Genomic DNA, 16,969 nt, shown 5'->3' on the forward strand with positions numbered 1-16,969 from the left:
ACACTAATGCTTTAAATGTATCCAACCTCAAACAAGTTCCCAACACACAGCCCACACCCTCTGACACCACACCGCATCGAAAGTGCTTGCTCATCAATTGTAGATCAGCTGTGAAACATGCCACAGACATTGCTGAACTTGTTCTGGTTCAGGATGTTGACATCCTCATACTTACGGAAACCTGGCCAAAGGATTCCTCTGGTTCGGATCTTGACATACTAGTCCCCCCAAACCATAACATTGACAGGCTGGACTGAGCATACAGACCTGGTGGTGGTATTGCTTGTATATACCAGAATAGTCTCATTGTAAAACAGTTACCCATAGATGCCGTCTCCTCCTGCGAATACCTGTGCATTGACATCACCAGCAACAGCAGGCCATTATGCAAATTGCTCATGTTTTACCACCCGCCAGGAGATAACCTCCCCTTTGTTGAACATATCATGGAAATCATAACTTCCAATGTGGGGCAACATTGTCCCCAAATCTTCCTTGGAGACTTCAACCTACACTGGAATGACTTGAAGGACCCGGCAGAGAACGCTCACAAAATGTTTCTTGCGGTTCTTAGGCTAATTCAAATATGTGATAGTCCCACTCACGTTCTAGGCTCGATCCTGGACCTTATTATAGCTAAACCAAATGCTATTTAATTGGTCTTGATTGCCCGTGTGACTGGTCTGATCATCATTATTCATTATATCTCCTTACACATCACTGAACCTTGTTCTAAGAAAAGATCACATAACAGGAATCCCAGGCTCTAGAAACGATCTCTCCGAAACTCAAACATGAATTAACTGATTTCCCTCAGCAAGACCACCTTGTTCCCACCAGTTGACATGTCTGAGGTATAGGACCTCACGGAACATTACAATAGCTCTACATTGAGTATTTTAGACTCTGTTGTCCCATTACAACAAAAAAGAAAGTCCTCCAAAGACTCCAAACATTGGTTCAATGATAGTTTAAAATCATAGAGACGCAATCTGAGACTTGCCGAACGATTCTGGAGAGGATCCCCTTCCCCTGAACACCTTCTACTCCTGAGATATAGAAGAAACACTTAAAACAAACATATCAGGAGGGCAAAATTGAACTTCTTCAGAAGCCAACTTGATATTGCCAGAAAGAGACCTAAAAAGATTTTCGATTTGATCAAACTCCAATATAACTATCTCCCTACTCTCCTGCCATCACAGTCCATTACACATCCAACCTGTGAATTTTTGTCTCTTTCTTCCTTGAAAAGACTATTACGATTTAAAATGATCTCCAAACACTGCAATGCAACCAACCGACTGTCTTATTCCCAACTAACCCTATATCCCCTACTCCACCTCAGTCTCTGCCTGCTATAGGTCTCTCATCCAAAAATAACGTCTGCTGGAGCCAATTCACTCCCTTTGACAAATTCTCTATACTCAAACTGCTTACTACTTTGAAACCCGCAAACCACCTCAAGTTTCTTCAATGAGATGAAATGGTACTTAATCCCTCTCGGGACCAAAATAGTAAATGCCTCCTTACGCAAGGTATGATCCCTGATTGACAAAAGTCAGGGCAGGTTATGCCCATTCTCAAAAAACCCATTGCAGACCAAGAGGACCTTAATAACTTCCATCCTATCACTAGCTATCCAACTCTATCAAAGCTCCTATAGAAATATGTTCTTGTCCAACTATATAACCATATTGATCAATTTCAGCTTTTAGATCAATTCCATTTGGGTTTTCGCCAGGGCCATAGTACTGAAACAGATATTACGCACATAGTCGATGACATCCTAAAATGCTAGATCGGAATTAAACCTGCCTTCTAATCCTCCTTGACTCATCTTCAGCGTTCGATACGGTCAAATATGACAACCTCCTGGACTTACTGGAATGAAGGATGGGTCTCTCAGGCGCAGTGTTAAACTGGTTTGCCTCTTCTCTTAATAACAGAACGAAAGATTTAAAGTCAATCAACCCCTTCCCAACTCTATGCCATCCACTCTTGGGGTCCCTCAGAGATCTCTACTCTATTCTATGCTCTTCAACTTATGGAGCCTTGAACAGAAATGCTCAATTCAGCCAACGTTTACTATCACATGTATGCCGATGACACCCAACTGAACCTGAAAATCTCATCCCCAGACAACATTAGATCACTCAACTCAACCCTACTCAAAACACAACACTGGCTGACTTCCCAAAATATCAAGCTAAACTCCTCCAAAACTGAATTCCTCCTTATCCCGCCAACCAAACAGACTACCATCATCGCTGGGTACTTGAAACACCTAACAGCTCTCAACTGTACCCCACACATCATTGAGTGCGCAAGGTCTCTTGGAATAATACTTGACAAGACACTGTGCATGCAGGAGCACATTAGCTCAGCCACCAAAGGAGCTAACTTCGACATGAGTATTCTAAGAAAGATAAAACCCTTCCTCTCCCCGGATGACTTCAAGTCTGCTGTTCAAGCATTAGTAATCTCCAGGTTAGATTATGGTAGTGCAACACTCTGTGAGCGACCCAGCAACAAGTTGGCACTGCTCAAGGCATCCCTGAATTCAGCTGCAAGGCTCATCACGGGATCCAGAAGAAATAGCCACATCACACTGGATCTGAAATCCTTAAACTGGCTGCCTTTTGAGGCTAGGATTCATTTTAAAATTGTGTCTATGATTCACAAGGCCCTTCACTTTAACACCCTTCTGTACTGAGCCCAAAAACTGGAACTTTCTGGTGGAAGCCGGTCTTCTAGGAGCTTCAGCACCATACGGATGAAACCTCAATAATTCCAAAGAAAGAAAACGTATAATTGGGCGTTCTCGAGAATCGCCCTGAGAATCTGGAACTCCTTGCCTGTGCAAATCAGACTGATTCCCTCTCCGGCATCTTTCAAAAGTGAAAGCTCTATTTATGAACGCCCTTGATTGATTGCACCTACCCCCACCCAGGTACCACTCGTTTGCTGGTTCTGCTACATGCATGTTTCTCTCCTCCTCTATGGACTGCCTCACCCTGAGTGATGCTACCTAACAGCTCTCAACTGTACCCCACACATCATTGAGTGCGCAAGGTCTCTTGGAATAATACTTGAAAAGACACTGTGCATGCAGGAGCACATTAGCTCAGCCACCAAAGGAGCTAACTTCCACATGAGTATTCTAAGAAAGATAAAACCCTTTGTTGTGAATAACTGCCAGAGCGCACAGTAGGTAGAATAGGCGTTTATTCAACGGATCCTTCAGCCTCTAACTGACGCTATCGCCAACATTCTATAACAAGCTTCAGCCCCAACATTCTAAGGTTGGGCAGATCCACTGGCGAGGGAAAGGAGGGGGGGGGAAACGGAAAGGAACACAGGTACAGATTATAACACATCTCCCTGCGGAGCAGAGAAAAATATAAAACGGTTAGGTCCACATATAGCGTTATTCCAAAGTATACGGCAGATGGGGTTTAACAACATGCATACATTGTCTGCAGAACAAAAGTACAAATGAGTACACTATACTCTAAAACTGCGAGTGGATAGAGAAATGCCCCACTTAACCCCCCACTTCCCAAAGCTAGGCAATCTCTAAGCATGAGAAAGGGAATGGGAGGCAAGATGGCGGGATCAGGATCCCATTTTGTAGTCGGATTGCCAACTAGGGGGTTTACGTACTCTAGCCACCTTGGGTTCACCTCCGCTGGGTGTTTCAAGACTACGATCATTCTCGTAAATTGGTTTGGAACCAGTAGTGCTAGGACAGCTAGCTATATTGTCCATACTCCACATGCCACCGTCTTCCAGCACTACTGAATTGTTGTTGACTCTAGTTATCCTTAGTGGTTTGGAAAATGAGGATATCTTGGATTTGGACAGGGACGGCCTCTTAACAACCACCCACTGGCCTTCTCTCCACTCTTTTCCTGAGGCTCCCCAACGACTGTCGTACCTGAGCTTGTACTCTTGTTGATGTTTCTTAGTTCTCTCCGACACCGCATCTCTGTCCACCCACACGGGAGTTCCACCATTTAGCCAGTTAGGAGTAAGTTTGGAACCCGGGTTCCTGCCTTTGAGAGAAACAAATGGTGACACCCCAGAGACAGCATTGGGATATGTATGATATGACCACAGCATTTTCCTTATGGCGTCTTCCACCGGAACCTGGGAGTTCAATGCGAGCTGGATGGTGTTCTTTATCATCCTGTTCGCCCTTTCCACCAGACCATTGGCTTTGGGACAATACAGTGGGGATTTGAGATGTGTGATGGACAGCGTGGACATAAACTGCTTCATTTCCTCAGAAGCGAATTGAACACCATTGTCCGTTATTATAACCCCTGGGATACCTTCTTTAGAAAAGGTGTCTCTCAAGAAGCTCAATAGCGACGCGGTGGTGATGGAAGATACCATTCTTGTTACAATCCAATGGGAGTGATAGTCTATCAGAACAAACATGAATCTATTAGATTGGTTTAGTAGGTTTAAGGGACCAATTATGTCCAATCCCAGCTTTTCCCAAGGTACGGTGGGGACCTCTACCGGGAATAGCGGTGACTTACGGACAACTTTGGTTTTGTCGCAGGAGCCGCAGGCTGCACAATTCTTTACTTGTTCCTCGACACGCGAATCCATCCCGGGAAACCAATAGTGTTGCCTGATTTTGCTTTTCGTCATGTTCCTCCCTGGGTGGCCCTCATGGGCAATCTGTATTATCCTTTCGTACATGTTTTTCGGAGGAATGATCTTACTTCCTCTACAAATATGGTTCTCAACGATGGATAATTCGTCTTGCACAGGCCAAAAAAGCCGAATGGACTCTGGCACCTCCTGCTTGTTAACAGGCCAACCACTGCGAATCACATTCCTTAATGTTGCTAAATCCCCATCATCACTTATGGATTTCTCCCACTCCTCACGATTGATGGCCGGAATTTCAACCAAAAGAATCGTCTCCTCCGGTGGGTTGTGCATCGGGTTCTCATCCGCCATTGGTAGTCTGGAAAGACAGTCCGCTACCCAATTCTCACTTCCTGGGACATGAATCATGGTGTAGTTGAACCCTTGCAGACTCAGCACCCATTTAGAAATACGAGGTGTGGTATTTTCCAGGCGTTTAGTGGAGAATAATGGTATTAACGGTTTGTGGTCCGTTCTCAGCACGAACGGGATGCCCCACAAGAAATACTTAAAGTGGTTTATTGCCCAGTAGCATGCCAAAGCTTCTTTTTCTATCGTCGAGTAGTTCAGCTCGGCATCTTTCAAAGTTCTCGAAGCGAAGGCGATCACAGTTTCTTGACCCTCCATCTTCTGCATAAGTGAGGCTCCCAAGCCCTTTGCGCTGGCGTCAGTAGTAAGGATGGTTTTTGCATTGGGGTCGAAAGCGCTTAAGATAGGTGCATTAACAATGGCCTCCTTGACGAGTTGGAAAGCTGACTGGTGCTCTTGTTTCCACGCAAACTCCGACCCCTTCTTTAACAACTCTCTGAGGGGACACACCTGATCCGCAAAGTTTTTGACGAATTTGGACATGTATTCCGTCAGCCCCAGGAACGATTTGAGCTCATCCTTGTTGGTGGGTGCAGGAGCTAGTTTCACGGAGTCCACCAGACTGGATTTTGGTTTGACCCCCTCACTTGATATAGTGTGACCGAGATAAACAACAGATTCCACCCCGATTTTACATTTGTCTTTCTGAGTGGTGAAACCTGCTTTACTAAGTCTGGTCAACACTGCTTCCAGAGTCTTATTGTGTTCTTCAGCTGATGAACCGTGAATCAGGATGTCATCCTGGAAACAGAGAACCTTTCCTAGGCCTTGCAGAATATGTTGCATGACGCGTTGAAACACAGCCGCTGCAGATGCCAGGCCGAAAGGTAATCTTGAAAACTGATAAGCCCCGAACGGGGTTATAAAAGACGTGAGGGGCTTGGAATCCGGGTGGAGAGCGACTTGGTGGTAAGCCGAGGATAGGTCTAGGACAGTGAAGACTTTAGCACCGTGGATGGCAGACAGCATTTCATTAATGTTGGGGAGGGGGTGTCGGTCCACCCAAATGTTAGAGTTCAAATCCCTAAGGTCAACACATAAACGGATCCCTTTGTTTCCGCCTTTGGCTGCTACGACTATGGGTGCCAACCACTCAGAGCTCTCAATCCTCTCTATGACCTTGCACTCTTCCAATCTGTCCAACTCCTTCTTGAGCGGTTCCCTCGTCAACAGTGGGATAGACCTTGGTTTGTGGATGGTAGGTCTGGCATTGGCTTTAAGTTTGATTTTGTGAAGGAAGCCTTTTAGGAGTCCGAGTTTGTCTGTAAATACCTCTGGGAAACGATTGCAGATCTCCATCCCAATACTGGCCCTGTCGATCAAGTATACCGGCTCCGGTGCGTTGGGGTCTAGTTTGATTCCTAACTCCTTTTGGTGTTTCCACCCTAGTAGGTTGGACCCATTCCTTGAGATGTAGACTTTTCCCACGGTCGATCTATCCTTAAAGTTAATGTTCATGAGTAGCATTCCAACCAGTGGTATAGGATCTTGATTATAACCCCCTGGTTTAACATCTGGAGGTAAGAGATTATACACCCTTGTCCCCGAATTGGCAAGAAACGTAGCCTCATTCACGAGTGTATATGGGGAACAGGAATCAGCGTAGACCTCATACTTAACATTGTCCAAAAATATATCGCACGTGGGGTATGTATTGCTGTTGCATTCATTAAAGTTTGATACTTGGAATACTATATCCTCACTAGGAGTTTGTGGATCCAGATCCCCACCTATCATGTGGGTGATGCTGTTTTTTGCATTATGGCATACTTTAGAGAAATGTCCCCTTTTCTTGCATTTGCTGCATACAACACCCCTTGCAGGACAGCTTACACTGTTGGCTAGATGGTTGGGATTTCCGCACCTGTAACACTTAGGTTTGTTCCCTGATGCAGTAACTTCCGGACTGGAAGGTGAAGGTTTGTATTTGTGGTCTTTAGTGGAGATTTTGTGTACACTGTTGTCCACCATTTGTTTTCCCTCTACGGCTTCCTTCATTTCACTCATACAATACGCGGTATGCTCTATGCTCTTAGCAATATCAATAGCATGTTTTAAATCAGGGGCTTCTGCAAGGAGTCTTTCTTGGATCTTCTTGTTACAGGTACACCTTACTAGCTGATCTCTGATTAGTGACTCAGTTAACATACCAAACTCACATGTGGAGGCTAAACCTCTTAGAACTGCAATGTAATGTATCACTTTTTCATTTTTCCCTTGAATGCGCAAAAAAAATGTGTGGCGTTCTAATACAATGTTAATTTTGTCACCAAATTGAGCTTCCAGTTTCAATAACGTTAACTGATACACATCATGTTGGACATCCCCCTCGCCCCCAGCTCCCACATTGGCATTTTCAACAATAGAATCAGGCAGGTCATCAAAAATGTCCCTCCCTTGCTTCCCCAGATTATGCAGTAGTACATGTTGTTTACGCACTGCAGAAAACCTATCCCCCCCAATGGCAATGAGGTAAGATTCAAACAGGTTTACCCATTTTTTCCAAGGAATAACAGGATCCCCACTGTCATCAAGAAAGGGCGGAGGTTGGGACATTGCAAATGCGGACATGTTAAAGAAAAATGGAAAAGGGAAATGGAGAAGAGAACAGAAAATTAGATAAAGAGAGGAAGGTGAAGAGCGAGAAACAACCAAAAATAAGGAATCTCCGGGGAATAAATGGCCTACAATGCTTGTTGTAAGGTAACCCAAAATGCCTGACACTGTACCGGGGGTGTAGAACTATATGCACAGGACTTAATGAGCTGAGCCTGTCAGCGAAATTACGAACAGGCTGGAAACTGAAAGGAACCAGATTAGAGTGCCATATTTTAGTCCCCAGCAGGTGGAGCAGTTCCTGGGAAAACGGAGAACAGTGTCTTGATACCGAACGGTCTCAGAGGAGTTCAGTCAGAGGAAAAGGGGCGGGAACACTCTTCTGAGAGGAAACAACGTCGTGGAGTGCTGACAGGATGCAGATCAGCAGGCAGAATGCTACGACAAGCAGCACACCACTCGTGAGGAGAAACGAACGTCGTAGAAAGCTGACCGATGCAACCAGCAGGAACAGTATAATGAAGAGAGTTCACGCTAGTTGATCCTCGAGGATCCCCTTCAAGGTAGCAACCCTCTGCGCAACTCACGCGGCCACCGATATCACAGGATGAGCGGCAGCACCAGCTCGATATGTCCGGAAGCAGAGTATAGCGCTTGCAGACCCCCACCAGCAATGCGAAGCAACCATCGGTCACAGACTCACCGGCACGGAGTCTTCTTCCCACATTGGACAAGGCGCAGGGCGAGAGTTCCAACCTGAACCAGCCGGGAACTCCTTGCGTAGATCAGCAGCCAGGGATCAGCGGGAGTTACGTGGAAATCCTCATCAGGAATGGGAAATTGAACCCGAAGACATCAACGCCAGCAAAAGTCAGATGAGAGGCAGAAAGGCACTGGGGGAAGGATCCGGACCGTCCCCAGCACGGTAAGTCACTCGTCGCCAATTGAAATGTTGTGAATAACTGCCAGAGCGCACAGTAGGTAGAATAGGCGTTTATTCAACGGATCCTTCAGCCTCTAACTGACGCTATCGCCAACATTCTATAACAAGCTTCAGCCCCAACATTCTAAGGTTGGGCAGATCCACTGGCGAGGGAAAGGAGGGGGGGGAAAAGGGAAAGGAACACAGGTACAGATTATAACACCCTTTCTCTCCCCGGATGACTTCAAGTCTGCTGTTCAAGCATTAGTAATCTCCAGGTTAGATTATGGTAGTGCAACACTCTGTGAGCGACCCAGCAACAAGTTGGCACTGCTCAAGGCATCCCTGAATTCAGCTGCAAGGCTCATCACGGGATCCAGAAGAAATAGCCACATCACACTGGATCTGAAATCCTTAAACTGGCTGCCTTTTGAGGCTAGGATTCATTTTAAAATTGTGTCTATGATTCACAAGGCCCTTCACTTTACCACCCTTCTGTACTGAGCCCAAAAACTGGAACTTTCTGGTGGAAGCCGGTCTTCTAGGAGCTTCAGCACCATACGGATGAAACCTCAATAATTCCAAAGAAAGAAAACGTATAATTGGGCATTCTCGAGAATCGCCCTGAGAATCTGGAACTCCTTGCCTGTGCAAATCAGACTGATTCCCTCTCCGGCATCTTTCAAAAGTGAAAGCTCTATTTATGAACGCCCTTGATTAATTGCACCTACCCCCACCAGGTACCACTCGTTGCTGGTTCTGCTACATGCATGTTTCTCTCCTCCTCTATGGACTGCCTCACCCTGAGTGATGCTACTACAATGTATTTCGCATGTGATCCTACATCTTTGACTATGTCTGTGACTCTCGACTGTTCTCAACATCTATATTTGTCTGTTGCTCATATATGCTCTTCTATTTCCTTTTGCATTGGCATGATATCTTGTTCCTCTTTCTACTCCAGTATCTTGCTTATCACTGTTGTTGTTACTGACCTTCGGGCCCAACACTTTGAGTCCTTGATCATCTGTAAAGCGCTCTGATACCCGCACTATATAAAACTTTATATAAATAAAAAAATAGTACAATTGTGACAGCATCTGAAGAACAATAAGCGCATTTAATAGGTTTAACAACAAATCTAAGACAAACCTTTTACTACTTATTTAACTATTGTGTGAACTTACCTTATTTTCTGCTCTAACCCTCTTTGTGTACATAAACAGAGACACGCTGGGCCCGATTCACAGAACTAACCTAAGACAAAATCCTAAACTTACTACCATTTTGGTATTCACAGAAGGCACTTACTAATTTTGGTATTCACAAAAGGCACTTACACATTGATGAGGAATACCAAACTGAGTAAGTACCTTCTGTGAATACCAAAATGAGTAAGTGCCTTCTGTGAATACCAAAATGGTAGTAAGTTTAGGATTTTGTCTTAAATTAGTTCGGTGAATCGGACCCGCTGCTGTTCCCAGTCCCGGTCTCTGATGCTACAATGGGACACTTTTCTATCTGAAGATAGGGTGTTAGCACTGTTGGTTTTGCAGATGGCACTGGATGTCTGACATCTCATTTTTCAATCAACTAATAACAGTTATATGTAATGGGTTTTATAGTCATGTCGAATCTAAGTGGGTTTTACATGAGTCTAGGCCGTACATCCATGTTGTCTCAGTCTTGACATGACCACGTGGTTGATTACCACTACTGTTGCTCGTCCTACTAGTAATAATAATATCAATAATAATAATCCCTTTAATAATAATAATAATAATAATAATAATATTACCAATAATAATAATCCCTTTAATAATAATAATCATAATAGTAATAATAATATCAACAATAATAATACTAGTCATAATTATAACAATAATAATGCTACTGTTAAAGGAGTAGTAATTTAAATATTATGACTACTAGCACTATTACTAGTTACAATAATCACATTAATAACAATAATAAAAGGCAGAAGAAGACACAGAAGAGCGTAACTAATGTTTTTCTGCACAAAGAATAAAACAGAGATTTGCAGGTCACTGTACTTGAGGGAAACAGACATGGTTCACACCACTGACCCCTTAATTGGTCGCTTGGAAGTCTTTGACATTAATCTCTCAGGTAAGCCTGGGCAAAGCACTATGCTACTCTCGCGTAGTTTGCGAAGTTTGCGCTACTTCGCACTACGCGAATTGCACGTAGCACAGTGTAAACATGCGTAGTGTTGTGTTGCGTAGTGCAGCGGTCATTTTTTGATTGCTCGCGGTCCTCAACGATAAGTTGGCGACCGCGAGCAAGCAAAATGACATCCCGGCGAGACTTTTTCCTCGTTCACAATCAGCAACATCAAGTTGGCAATCGCGAGCTTGGAAAATAAACTTCCTGGCGAGATTCTCAACGCGAGGAGGTCATGTTTCTCATTGCGAGTGGCGCGTATGCTCGCGACCGCTCGCGATGAGAAACTACCAGTCCGCGTTGAGAAAGCTGCTGCTCAAGTAAAAATCTACTCGAGCAGCAGAAAACTACAGCTCGCACTGTGCAAGATGCTGTTTTCAATGATTGCACAGTGCCGGTTGCTTGTCCGCACTGTGCAATCACTGAAAACGACATCTTGCACAGTGCGAACAGGGTACTACGCAGTTCGCGAAGTGCTACGCGTAGCTCGCATAGTGCGAAGTGCACTTTGCGTAGCTTCGCGAAGTGCTACTTCGCGAACTACGCCCAGGGTTACTCTCAGGGCCATGTGCTGGGCACTGAGGTGACAAGAAGTTTGACTCATTACAATACTACTAGTATCACTACTGCTGCTAGTACAACTGCTACTGATGCTACTATCAATACTATCATTGACACTTATGATAGTAATAATAAAAGAGAAGAAAACGAAGAAGACAAAAACAATGCACCAATATTAAAGCACAACATATCATATGTACCTGTCACTGCACTCATTGACCAACACATGATTCACACCATGGGGGATGACAACTGGAAGCCGTAACAATTTGATGTGCATCATTTGTGACGTAAACCATATTCACTAAATGAATTTCAAGAGGATAATAACAGTCTTTCAAGATAAGAATAAGAAAAGATATGCTGTGCACAAAGCTTGCTTTGCTCATCTCTGACAGTGTTCTAGTGTCTCAAATATTATTGTACCATGAGATCTTATTCCTGCAATGTTGGGAACCTTATGCTATAACTCCCTAGGGTCATTTGTGTTGTAACCTGGAAGAACAAAAAGGAAATGAAACATTATAAATATACAAGAGTTTAAAGGCCAACAGGAGGAGCTATCCCTTCTCTGAAAACCTAAAAGTAGCTCTGTCATGAACCCCTGCTGTGGCTGGGCCTACTGTGCCTTACACCGGCCCATGCTTATACACCCATTCACCGACTGTGATAGTATGTTGAGTCACTGATGCTGATACAAAGGTATCACCTGCATCTATAAACACAGTAAACTTCTTGGGTCTAAACAAGCTTAAAGCACTGGCACAAAGAAAGGAATGAAAAGTAAATCAGTGTCTCAATAACAAAGCAATCCCTTTTAGGACGAATGCCCTCACTCACCAGAGGTGACATGCTTCATCATTTGGGCTTTCTCCTCCCAGTGGGAGAACCTAGTCCCACTGAGGGCTACAACCACCTCACTGAGAGGTGGGAGCTCAGGGATGTTTTCAATTATGTATAGAATCTGGATGCTAAAATCCCAAAGAGGAGCAATACAGTGATGTAAGGGTGCAGCGCAAAGAAAAGTGAGTGAATGAAACGTGGGATTTCCACATTTCATTCACTCACTACCCATAAAGTGTTAACATAAGTGATGCACTGTTGGAAACTCTGTCTTACGCTTTCCTCAGGTCATTTGTATTGTAACCTTAAAATAAATTAAACAAAATAAATGTACAGGAGTTTGGTCGTAATATGTACATAAGGGATAACAGATAGGACTTGTGCTCAACATCTTCATATGAGCTTGGAGAATAGGGGGAAAGCTGGAACACATTTTAGTCATGCTTCAACTGCTAGATTGCTGAATACCTACACTAATAGTAAACCTTTGTCGTGGTCTTTGATACAAAGTCCTGCTGGTGCAGTGGCATATTCTAGTCACCATCATCACCATTTGCAGTTAGAATGCACCCTCTATTTGTAATGTTGCAGTGCAATTCTTTCCAAAGATTTTGGTAGCATGTTAAGCTGAATAAATGGTAAATGCTTGGTAAATCTCACCAAATTCTGTCCATCCGGCAGCTATCACTTTTATTCTCTCACAGTCTGTGTTTCCCTAGCTGAGTTCATTGGGTGACAAGCATAAACATGTTTTACCGACTAACCTGGTTAATCATTGGTGGTATCAGCATCAGCCTGCAACTCTAATCCATATGCATTAACCATCCTCACCTAGTTCATAAACTCAACGTTTTCATGTCCACAATAAGCCATGTCTAAAGATTGCATTGTGGGCAGTCTTTGTCTGGCTGATATCCAGTCTCTTCCTTTCTGTGTCTTCCTGTTGTAATGTCAAAGACTGACAATTCTTACAGAAGTTGTTAAAAATGTAACACTCTTTGTGTTAAAAGAAACCCCAATTCCTTCATGGAAATGGAGCAACTTTAATAAACCTTTCAATTGTGAAATGCAATCACTGAGAATACTAATTAGGCAGGTTGTACTGTGACCGCAACTGATTTGGTATTTTGCATTCTGACCTTTTAGTGCATAGGGCACTTTGCAAAATAAGATATTGGTTGCAAAAAGTAGAGTCACAATTTCTGACTACTTTTTGGAGTTTTATCACAGTATATGAGACCAAATTTTGAAAAAATCCAACCTTGACATTAAAATTACAATTTCAATTTTTAAATCCTTTTTTTGTTTTCAAATCGACCAAATTATGTAATGGTATATGTTTTTTTTAATCTAACTTCTTTCCACAGTATTGTATATTTTATTTTGAGGTTTAAATCGTGGAACTTAGGGGATGATTATGATGGCATACCAAAATGAGTAAGTGCACTTAGTCATTTTGGTATTCACAGATGGCAAACACTCATTGATGAGTAAGTGCCTTCTGTGAATACCAAACTGAGTAAGTGCCTTCTGTGAATAACAAAATGAGTAAGTGCCTTTTTTGAATACCAAAATGGTAGTAAGTTTATGATTTTGTCTTAAGTTAGTTCTGTGAATCGGGCCCCCTGTTGTTCCCAGTCCCGGTCTCTGATGCTACAATGGGACACTCTTCTATCTGAAGATAGGGTGTTAACACTGTTGGTTTTGCAGATGGCACTGGATGTCTGACATCTCCTTTTTCAATCAACTAATAACTGTTATATGTAATGGGATTCATAGTCATGTCGAATCTAAGTGGGTTTTACTTGAGTCTAGCCTGAAAAGTGAGTGAATGAAACGTGATAGTTTCATTCACTCACTTTTCTTTGCGCTGCACGCTTACATCACTGTATTGCTCCTCTATGGGATTTTAGCATCCAGATTCTATACATAATTGAAAACAACCCTGAGCTCCCACCTCTCAGTGAGGTGGTTGCAGCCCTCAGTGGGACTAGGTTCTCCCACTGGGAGGAGAAAGCCCAAATGATGAAGCATGTCACCTCTGGTGAGTGAGGGCATTCGTCCTAAAAGGGATTGCTCCCCTATTAGGTTGTTGTTATTGAGACACTGATTTACTTTTCATTCCTTACTTTGTGCCAGTGCTTTTTTAAGCTTGTTTAGACCCGAGAAGTTTACTGTGTTTATAGTGAATGTTCATTGGGGAAAAACTTCTTTCAGGTATATAAATATTTATTCCCTTGGACCCCCCTTTTTTTCAAAGTCTTTGTGTGTATCACCTGCATCTAACCAACTCCACACCACCAACACCAGGGGCCAGATTAAGAAAGTGCATGGGGCACAAAGAGCATGTGAGCTGACTGACTGTGCCCCTGGGACACTTTGATGCATGCATGGCCTCTTCAGCAATATGTATCACACTGGTGCATATATTGCACCGGCACAACTGATTCCCTAATCAGCATGGAGGCTTGGCCCCATGCTACTGAGGGAAACACTTTGCCTCTGCGCCCGCACTGTATTATGGATGGACCTGCATAGGCAAATAGATCATCAGGGTTTGCATTGACTGCGTGCCACAAAAAAGAGTTAGTGCGCACCCCGAGGAAAACACCTGGGATGGAGTAATGGGATCACTTGGACCCCCCCAGACATTCCCCTGCAGGGAGTGCTGTCACCCACTGCAGCCACTTTTCATGGGACCTCTATCCCTCCTTTGAATTACAGGTTGCATGACACCTGCCCTCTGACTGAAGAAGCAGCTGCTTCCAAGAGCTGATCTGGCTTTTACTGATGCGGGATCCCCCGTGCCCTGAGGTCAGTGCATTTTCGGCAATAGGGTGTACTATCCCCATTTTGTGCTAGGCGCAATTTGTCCAAGACCTTGCAAGGAGGTGCAAAGAGGGACAGACAGTCCTTTAACATCAAATGACCCATGCTCCGCAGGTGTACCTCTGCCAACACAACCATCCATTCCCACCACAACTCAGCAGCAAAATCATCCTTGGGAAGAATGATTAGTGAACGAACTGGAGTCTGGAGCGAGCATGACCATCCATGTGTACTATGTTGCAAGGGATAATGGCTCAAGGAAGGACACAGAAGGGTCCACACCTATGAGCTCACCACCAAAAGAAGCCAGAGAATTTTCAGGCCATTCAAGAACACTGCATGATATTTGGATCAAGAACGTGGGAGTGTAGCTCAGTGTTGGAAAGACAAGAAAGAGGAATCTCCACCATCACAACAGGCAAACCTGAAATGACACAGAAAAGTGTTGGTCATGGAAATGCTTTGATCTTTGATGAACATAAATGCAGACACGCTGTTTTCATTCATGATACTTTATAATGGGCTCCTGGACCGGGAGGTTACACTGGGATACGAGCCTGTCTGAAAGTAGGGGGGTGTTTACCCTGGTGGTGTTTAGCCTGGTGGTGTTACAGAAGACATAGGATTACTGACTTCTCCTTTTTCAAACAGCTAGTTACTGTAATAAGTAATAGGTTTGTGGAAATATGGATATCTTGGACCCCAACGGCTTCATGTATAAATCACAAGTACATGTATGTTCCCTCCAGTTCCAGTTATGAAGACGCAAATACATGTGCGTCCACCATCAACATGTCCTCTTTCAGATCCGCCATGAATAAGCCGGATATTCTATTCCTAAGTATGAAAGGCCACCGGCTTTATATGGTTCATTTATCCCATTTTACAGTCCAGGCGAGTAGGCCCTGATTCTGCCACCAAGCCTTTTCCTGCCTTCTGCCTCTGAAAGCTCCAGTCTGAGCCTGCATCTGTATCCATGAACTTTGTCCTACTCCCTGCGCGGCTAACGATGACTGACTCGGCCTGTCTGCCTGCCAAAAACTGTATTTCACCTTCAAGATTATCTGCTCTGCTCCGCTCCTCATCCAATGCATTCCTGTCTAGTAGTTTAGGTAAACATTCCTCCAGCTACCGTGCAAAGGACCAGGCCTCGCTGTCCTCATGCAAGTAATTCATAGCCCTGTTACCATGGAATATTCCTACCCCCTCGCATCTAGTGTAGACACTTAGACGCTTGTACACGCACTAACAGTCAGTATAGTCAGTATAGAATAAGATTCTATCCTAAGAGACCTCTCTTTTTGGATAACACAGTTCTTTAAACATAGGATATTAGATATGATTTGGGATTAGGTTGACATTCGCTGTCCAAGGAGGGAAGGCAGCTTACATCCGACCGCATCCAGTTAATCGCTAACATGCCAATACCCAAGACACAAAAGGAGGTACGGGCTTTTATAGGCCTCACTTCATACTGTAGGCAGTGGATCCCTCAATATGCATTTCTAGCAAAACCACTCATCCAGTTGACAACACAGGAGGCAGCCACATCAACTGTCCTTCCTTGGACTCAAGAACATACACACGCCTTTGAAAGCCTAAAGACAGCTTTATGTCAAGCACCTGTTTTAGCAACATCATGTTACAATAAACATTTTACACTCTTCGTTACAGAACGCGAAGGTACTGCCTTGTCAGTACTCACTCAGGAACAAGCAGGATCACACAAACCATGTGCTTATTTTTCTAGTACATTAGATCCCGTAGCTCAGGCTCTTCCTGCGTGCCTGAAATCAGTGGCAGCAACAGCTTTAGCAATCAGACAAAGCGATGCCATAGTGTTAGGACACCAACTGACAGTACAAGTACCACACGCAGTAGAAGTTCTCTTGAACCGCACGCAAACACAACACTTGACTATAGCAAGACTTACCGGTTACGAATTGACATTGTTTCAGCCACACATAGAAATCAGACGTTGTAGTACATTGAATCCTGCCACACTTTTGCCAGTAAACGGAACAGACCCACTAGCAC

The sequence above is a fragment of the Triturus cristatus genome, chromosome 5_1 (assembly GCF_964204655.1).
Source record: "Triturus cristatus chromosome 5_1, aTriCri1.1, whole genome shotgun sequence".
Lineage (NCBI taxonomy): Eukaryota > Metazoa > Chordata > Amphibia > Caudata > Salamandridae > Triturus > Triturus cristatus.